Here is a 6,727-nt window from a genome sequence, read left to right on the forward strand (position 1 = left end):
AACTACTTCTGCTTGTGAGATTAACGTTTTTGAAGTTAACCAGGGCAATAATTTTTGGAGATAAAGTAAAACACAGAGAAGAGGGAGCAAGAGACAAACTTTTGGCTGGACAAAAAACTCTTCTTGCAAGAACTACCATCTCTAAAAGAGGTAAAGAGAGCAACAGCAACTGCTCAGATTTACACTGATGTCAGAACAGAATTGAAACCAGCCAGTATCTCTAACTGGTACCAATTGCTACATTAGTGAGTCTAAACAAGTTTGCAGCCTCAGAAGACTGCAATGTCCCTTCCACACAGGAAAGGAAAATCGTTTCTTTTAGAGGAACTCAGAATTGCTCAACTCTAATTAATCTTCTAAACCAGGAAATCCCTGCCAGCACAGGTGGAACTACAACACACTGGCTGTGCAGCTGGGGAACATGAAAAATGCGATTTCCTTGTTCCCATCTCACCCATCAAAAACAGAGTTGGTTAAACAGGCAGCTGAAAAATCTGAAAAGAAGAATGCAAGTAAAAAAAACCGAGAGGGAATTTAGGAAGTCACTAGGTCATTCCTAAGAAAATTCCCTACAGTGTCAAGGATGGTTTGAGCCCTTTTGAGGAAGCTGCCATCACTGAGAGATGAGTTTTAGGGCAAAGGAAAGTCATCCAAATCTGGATTTTAGAAACCAAAGTAGAGAGGGCACTCTGCTGCCTTCTGAAAGAGCCCTGTAATGTGCAAGGACAAGTCCAGCTTCCCTCAGCCACCCCTTTGTTCTCTGTAATTACTATGTTTAAATACAGTTTGCACTGTTACTCACTGGACCACATCACAAAAGATGAATGTCAGGGTAGACATTCTTTTCCCATTGAAATGTTACTTGAGTTAAAAGTCAAGACAAGAAATGGACATTTCTTTTTGATATTTACTTGTCTGCAACATTGTAATTGTGGAGGCATGTAGAAAAGAGGGATATAAGCAATTATTTACATTGCTACACATTTCTGTCTGTCTAATTGAAGCCAAAAGATTTAGGGACAGATGGAGATGACACAGGTGCTTGTAGGGTATGCCCTGCACTCTGCTCTGAGCACTAGGGCTGTGCTTAACTTCAGCTAAGGATAAACAGTATTTTTCATGGCAGCTTAATTTTTAATTTTATTTTATTTTATTTTTTTTAACAATCTGGTCCAGTAGAAGATGTCCCTGCCCATGGCTGGGGGGTTGGAAAAAAATGATTTCTAAGGTTCTGTAAGGTCCCTTCCATCCCAGACCATTCTGTGATGCTGTGACTGGATGACATCAAGCACCACAAAACCATCTGTATCAGAAGAAAGACACAGGGCAGATGCAGAGAAACTCAAAAAACTCATATCTTAAATGAAAACAACTAACACAAATAGTAGCACCAAAGCTTTGCTTAGACTAGGGGAAGTCCAGCAAGTCAGTGATAAAAGAAGTCTCAGGGTGGGGTACTGAAAGGTGTGTTTTCACCAGAAGAGCTGTGCTCTCAGTAGAAAACAACCTGAGTACTTCCAACCATACGAAGTGACCCTCACTCATCCAATGTGCCAGACCAAGTGGGTAACAACCAAAACCAGATTCATTTACTTTAACTACAAGTACACCTTCAACACTTACTCACTGGGGGAAAAGATAAATACACTTACTATTAATAAAAATAACACTGGGGGACCATGTCATTTTTTTTCTTTTCTACATACATACACACACAAGTTCTCTCTATTTAGGCTATTAGAAGGCTAACTTTTCTCACACATACATTTCAGTCAATATAAAGGTATTTGCATTGCTATGATACTTTCTCTTGAATTTGTGTTTCATTGCACCATTTCTAAAGGTCACTGAGCCCACAGGACACTGTTGTAGGCAATGTGGTTTTCTACTGCACAGCAAAGAAAGGCATGCTTGGAAATTACCTGAGCACATGCAGTGGAGGCAGTAAAAAGAGCAAGATTACTCAGCTGGGCTTTCATCTCAGCCTGGATGCTATGTTCCAGCAAGAAAGCAGCACATGATGTCAATCAGAGCCACAGAACCTTGGCTGCTCACAATTTAATGCTTCCATGTGCATTGCCAGCACCAGGTCAGAGCTGTGAGTAACCTGGCACAGGAGGCTGCAGGTGTATCAGAAGTGCAAGCTGCTCCAAAATGTGCACCTGCCCTGCCCCAGCCTCACAGCCATTCTCAGTCTGACCTCTGTGATTCAGGCTGCTACACTCAGTATTGGAGGGAAAGGTATAGGAACAACTGAAAATTAATTTCTTCCTGGCCTATTAGTGAAATGCTTAATTGAAGGAAAAGACAAAGATTTAACAGATATGTTCTTCCTCTTAAGATGGATTGGTAAAATTTAACGTTAGGCAACTGCAGAACTGAGATAATGTCATGATGTTTTGCTTTCTACAAGATAAAAGGAAAACCCTGGTTGTTATATTAAGAAGGGAAATGGATTTAAATAAATATCTTAACTTCCTGGCAAATTACAAGGTTTAGGTCAGCTCCAAAAGGAATTTGTGTCAGCTGGCATAAGGCACCTATGTGAAAGATTAATAAGAAAGAAAACCAACCTCTTAAAAAAGTAGAAGTAATGCTTGTTGAATTTATCATCACCTGTAAGACTGGTTATGGTAATGATCTTTCATGTTATGCCAAGTAGACTGAAAATAATTAATAGTTCACAACCTTCCCACAGAAGTTTCAGTGCTACTGTTGTTCTGACTGTTGACAATAAATACAAAGCACAATCCCAAATATTCATAAATCCCTGATATATGAGCAACCTCCATGAAAAGTAATAAGAAATGTAAGTCCAGCATTACCCTGTGAGTTCCTGGATGGCAGGGGAGTTTCAGCCTCACTGTTCACAGCTCTCCAATGAAGTCCATCTGCTCACAGCCTGGAGAAGCAGATCTGAGTTGTGCACTCAGGGTTCTGCAGCTGAGCTCTGCTGAGCCACCACAAATGCACAGGAAGGAGTGAGTGATGAGAACCAGGGTGCTGCCAAAGCCTGGCTGATTGTGGTCTTCAGGGGGTGCTGTTAAATCCTGAGGACTCTTTGTCTCACGTGCAAGCTCCTTTCTCCTTGCCTGAAGCAGCTGTGAAATGATGTTCACCTCAAACCAGCAATAAGGAATGTCTGCAAGGGCACAGCACCGTGAGAGAGGATGGAGAGGAAGAGAAGGAAATGGAGAATAAAGCAAAAGATGGAAGGGAGGAAGGTCAGAAGGTTGTTTATAAGCTTACAAGATCTCTAAAATAAAGTCACACCCCCAGAAAGATGCAGGTGGCAAACTGATCTCATTAGAAAAAACACAATGGTTCAGAGACAAGGTACATCTCTGCCAGGATCCTGTTTCCAGTACTGCTCATACCCAGATGTTGCACAGGAAGGTTCCCAGCCACACTGACATTGTCCTGGGCTCCCTAAACCAGGACACAGACTTTAATGTGATTCCTGAAGGACAAGCCAGAAATATTTGGCTAAAATTCATTGCCAACTTAGAGAAACACTGCACAAGGAAGAAATAAAATCCATTATTTAGAACATGGCCCCCATGGTTATCAAGTTTAGAACCCACTCATGGCATTTTTCCTTGGAAACAGCACTTGGTGCAGCACACAGCATCCCTACAGACAGCCAAAAAACCCCAATATTGGCCTGAAAGAGTGAGAAATGAACCTGGCTGCTCATTGCTCTGTTAGCCTAGGAACTGGGCAACTGGTGTGGCAGCAATATCAAATCCACCAAGGTGGGAAAGGACTGCAATATCCACCTGCACCATGCAGACTTTTGGGGCAAAGCAGAAAGATTTACACATCCACCCACTCTTAGGGAAGAGAGTGCCCCACCAGGATGATGTGGCAGTCAGTGTCTGGATGCTGTCAAGGCAAGAAATGGACAAGATTGACTGCATTCATTCCTCATCCCTCCATTAATACTGGATCATAGGAAGTGCTGCCCAGGGCTAGTCAAAAAACTCCCTTCATGATGTTTTTCAATTGAAAATTTTGTCTATCTCCTAGGGAAAAAACAAAACTAAAAAACTTTCCATTAAAGGCCCTCGCTCTGTCAAGCATTTAATTTCTAAAAACACCAAGACCTACTATGTTTTTGTTTTCAACAAAAAGTTGTTTTTGAAGTGGTGCCTCACCGGAGCTGTGGTTCAGTTGCCAGAGCACACCTCCCACAAGGTGTGAGATCACTCAGAGGAGAGGTGATGACACCACTGGGGAGATGCAGCCTGGCCAGGGCAGCCAGGCTGCAGCTGAGTTAAAGCTGTCAATCAAAAAGTATTCACGATTTTAGAAAGTCTACTGCAAATGTTGACAAAAGTAATGTGCTTTGCTTTAAATTTCCCTGCAAAATAATGTATTTGGTGATTGTGTCTGTTCTTCATAATTTCTGGGCACTCCTGAAGCTGCCACTCATAAAAGTGGAGTGAGGAGAACACTGGAGGCTCCAACAACACCATCACCAGACTCCTTTCATGTTTGGGAATTCTTCCCCTCCTCAAGCATTTCAGCTCCGGTATCTGGCCACTCATTGCCAAAAGGGACTGAGCTCCCTGGGAAGGCTCTGACAATGTCAAAGATTAACTCACTGATCCTCGTGTTACTAAAACTCTTAGTGGAACACTGCGTTTAAGCCTTTAATATAGACTCTGATCCGAGGGCAATGGACAACCCTAACAGCAAAATTTGGTGCTTCAGCAGCTGTCTGAGCTCTCTTATGGGATGTGAAGTCTCCGAGAAGCAGCCTAAGAGCACACAAGCATCTGCAATCAAAGCTCCACTCTTATCAGACCCCTCCCAGTCTGCTCGAGCTTTACCAGACCACTCGTAAACTCACTCGTTACAATTGCCAGTAAAATACAATAGGCTGAAACTGAAAACATCCCCGGTCTACCAAGAACCCACCCTGAAGGACAAACTCACTGATAATGCCGAGCCCAGCTCATAGGATGAGACACTGACTGTCTCAGTGCTCTAAGTGAGCAGTTTAATTGGAACAGAAAAACAGGGCGATGAGTCACAGCTAAGGAAAGCACCTTGCTGAGGAAGACACACAACATCAATGATTTACATCATTAAAACATTTGAGGTTACTCTTTAGGACAGCACACGTGGAAAACATTTCAAGGGGAAAAAAAAGATGAAATGTTGTTTAATTGGTGAATTCTTGCCATTAACACCCTAAACGGTCTGACACATGCTGGCGGGCAGGAGGTGTCAGCCTCGGACATGCTGCCAGCCACACTTCCCCACTCCCAGCAGCTGCCAGACCTCGCTGAGGTTTGAAAGTTTCCCAGCTGGAGGCCCTGTTCCCTTTATTTTCTGGTAAATGAGCCACTGTAGTCACATCTTGGTGGGTTTGATTTTATTTTCTATTCTTTCTTCTGCTTCTTTTTTTTCCCTCCTGGTTTCTTTTTGATGCAGTAACATCTGATTTTAAACAATCCTAACCCCTCTTCTCATCTCCTCGCCTCCGAAAAGGCAAAGAGACTCCAGAAGCACTCTAGGGAGTAGGGATTCACCGAGTGCAGGGAAGCTGCCACTGCGGTGGGACTGGAGAATTTTTCATAACGCGAAAAGCGCCAGCAGCGAGAGGAGGGGACGCGCTCGAGTCCCCGCACCAGGAGCGGGCGAGGAGCGGGCAGCGAGCAGGAGAGGCAGGGACCCGCAGCTGCAGGCGGTGCTGGACCCTCGGCTGGGCCCGGGCAGAGCCGGGGGCTCACAGGGACATCCCGGCCCGGGCAGAGACAGGGGCTCACAGGGACATCCCGGCCCGGGCAGAGCCGGGAGCGCTCACAGGAACATCCCGGCCCGGGCAGAGCCGGGAGCGCTCACAGGAACATCCCGGCCCGGGCAGAGCCGGGAGCGCTCACAGGAACATCCCGGCCCGGGCAGAGCCGGGAGCGGTCACAGGGACATCCCGGCCCGGGGCAGAGCCGGGAGCGCTCACAGGAACATCCCGGCCCGGGCAGAGCCGGGAGCGCTCACAGGGACATCCCGGCCCGGGCAGAGCCGGGAGCGCTCACAGGAACATCCCGGCCCGGGCAGAGTCAGGGGCTCACAGGGACATCCCGGCCCGGGCAGAGCCGGGAGCGCTCAGCGGGGCTCCCACTCCTGGGAAGGGGTCGGGGGAGCTCAGAAAAGAAGCGAAGCAATAACGCGATCCGCGGTCCTACCCGGCCGTGCCTCCCGCAGCCTCGCACCGCCAGGGCGTCCCCGGCTCCCGGTGCCCAGCCCGCCCCGTCCCGGGCTGGCCACCGCCTCTTCCTCCTCCTCCGGCTCGGCCCGGCCCCGAGCGAGGCGCAGGGACACGGGCAGCGGGCTTGGCGCTGGCTGCCCCGCTCACACGCCCCGCTCCCCTCCCGCTGCCGCCCGGGACAGTTCCTCGTCTCCCCGGGCACTGGCACTTCCCGGGGCACCGCTGTCCACCGCCACTGCCCAGCCTGGCACTGCCCCAGACCCACGCTGTACCTTTGGCCCGGGCACAGGAACAGCCAGCCCACTCAGTTTACAAGCATAATCTTTTCAGCCACAGCTTTGCACTTGGTAGTGAAATACTGAGTCACATCAAAGGTTACCCAGCTGTTCCTTTATCTCATTCTCCGAGGAAAGGTGATTACTGCAATAAAATCTGCTGTTTTGTTTCATGCCAGTCTTCATTTCCTCAGAGGAGTTGCCTGGAAAGCTCCAGGTAACATGTGGGGATGCA

General features: G+C 47.2%; 1 protein-coding gene across 2 annotated transcripts in view; it reads right to left on the reverse strand.

Moving 5' to 3' along the window:
• PIK3CB (phosphatidylinositol-4,5-bisphosphate 3-kinase catalytic subunit beta) overlaps nt 1-6,237 on the reverse strand; it is an 85,471-nt gene extending 79,234 nt beyond the window's left edge. The window contains exon 1 of one of the 2 annotated variants that reach the window (XM_079315405.1): nt 6,195-6,237. The gene's annotated coding sequence lies outside the window, so the exon portion shown is untranslated. Of the gene's footprint in view, nt 1-2,825; nt 2,910-6,194 lie in introns of those variants that run through there. The other variant, XM_079315404.1, reaches the window with a different exon arrangement.
• Nucleotides 6,238-6,727: the final 490 nt, after the last annotated feature.

Source organism: Erithacus rubecula, assembly GCF_903797595.1.
Source record: "Erithacus rubecula genome assembly, chromosome: 11".
Taxonomy (NCBI): Eukaryota; Metazoa; Chordata; class Aves; order Passeriformes; family Muscicapidae; genus Erithacus; species Erithacus rubecula.